Source organism: Mobula birostris, unplaced genomic scaffold, assembly GCF_030028105.1.
Source record: "Mobula birostris isolate sMobBir1 unplaced genomic scaffold, sMobBir1.hap1 scaffold_1358, whole genome shotgun sequence".
NCBI lineage: Eukaryota > Metazoa > Chordata > Chondrichthyes > Myliobatiformes > Myliobatidae > Mobula > Mobula birostris.
Window position 1 is genome coordinate 87,501 of NW_027274399.1, and position 1,694 is coordinate 89,194.

Sequence of the window (1,694 nt, forward strand, 5' to 3'; positions counted from 1 at the left end):
CCAAAGCATGAAGCCCTCGGTCGGCAATCGGGCCGCCCCGCGGCAGACCCACCTGCCCACCTCCGGAGATGGTAACGAGCCGAGCACGGAAGTTCGGCGCACGTGTCGAGACCGTCGCTTCCACTCGGCCTCTCCCAAAGGTAGGACCGACCAAGCCGGATCGATCGGGGAACAGAGGTCTAACGCAGACGACACTCGCGAGGGCACCAGCGGCAGGCTTGTCCCTTCTCCGTCTTGGTACACACAATGCCTCTTTGCTTTTCGGATCGATATAAAGCTTTTGCCACCGTCGGTCTGCCGGCCGCCGCCCGCGGTCCGCGCTCAGACTCTGTCTGTCCGCAGCCCCCGCTGCGTTCTTGGACTTTGTCATTTTTTTCGGAAATAGCGAAAAAAAGCTTTTATCATTGTAAGTCGGAGCTCGCCCGGCCTCCCGCTTACTGAGTCACAATTGAGTAAGGCTCACTTAGAACTCTGCACTGTGTCAACCGTACCACTAGTCACCCTGCTAAGTGTGTCTGGAAAACGTGTTCCCGTAAATCTCCGGGAACCCCGCCAATCCCCCCGTACAGAAATTGCATGTGTCAAGTCGGCGGGATGCCTCCCGGAAGTCCTGCCGGGAAGGTCGCACTCTGGCCCCGCCAGGCGGGGCAAATCCGACCCCCATAGTGACTTCCGGGCCTAACTCGTTAACCAGAGCCGCGACAGACCGTGCAACAATGACATGTGTCAAACCGGCGGCACGACGCCCGGAGCTCATGCCGGTCGCGGGGGACCTCGGGCCCGCCCGACGGGGCAGATCCGACCTTCACAGGCTTCCGACGGCAATTGGTTAACCGGCGTGGCGCCGAGGGCACGCGGCTGGCTCGGCGGGCGGCCCTCCGGTAGTGCCGCCGTCGATCGGCCGCCTCGGTCGGCAGGAGGGCCCCGAAGTCGCCTTCATTCTGACTTCCGAGTCGGGACTTAGATTACTTTCGACTCTTCAGCCAAGGTCTCGGATCGACGGCGGGACCTGCGGTTGTCCCTCCGAAAATGCCGCCGCTCGGCCGGCACGGCCCGCCGAATACGTCCCCTTACTGGCTCCCGCCTCGGGACTTTGTCAGAAATTCATTCGGGCAAGGTTTCCATTCGGCGGCCGGAGCACCGGTAGTCATACGGAAAATGCCGCCCCTCGGCCGGCATGGGCCTGCGAATAGGTCCCGCTGACAGACTTCCGCAATTGGGTATTTGTCCGAAAATCCATACCGGCAATCTTCGGAATCGTGCGGAAAAGCTGCCGCGTGGCCCGGGTTAACCAATTGGGGAGGCCGGTGCCATCTACCGAATACTTCAACAACTCGTGAAAACGGCCTCCCTATATATCTGCAGGAACCCCGCCAATGCCCCCGTACAGAAATTGCATGTGTCAAAGGGGCGGCCGAATCTGACCCCGGCGGCCGAGCCTCTGGAACTCCGGGTCGGCCTCGGCCGGCAAATCCGACCCCCATCCAGACTTCCGGAGCGGACTTGGTTAACGAATTGCCACCGGGCAAATGGTTAACCGACAGATCTTGGAGGCTCGTTACCCAAGCCATCCCCCGCCGGTGCGAAAAGTTAACAATCAGCGGGCGGGCAATTCGTGAACCGACCGGGACCGGGCAATTCGTTAACCATTCGGAACCGGGCAATTCGTTAACCAACCTTGTCCTGGCAATGAG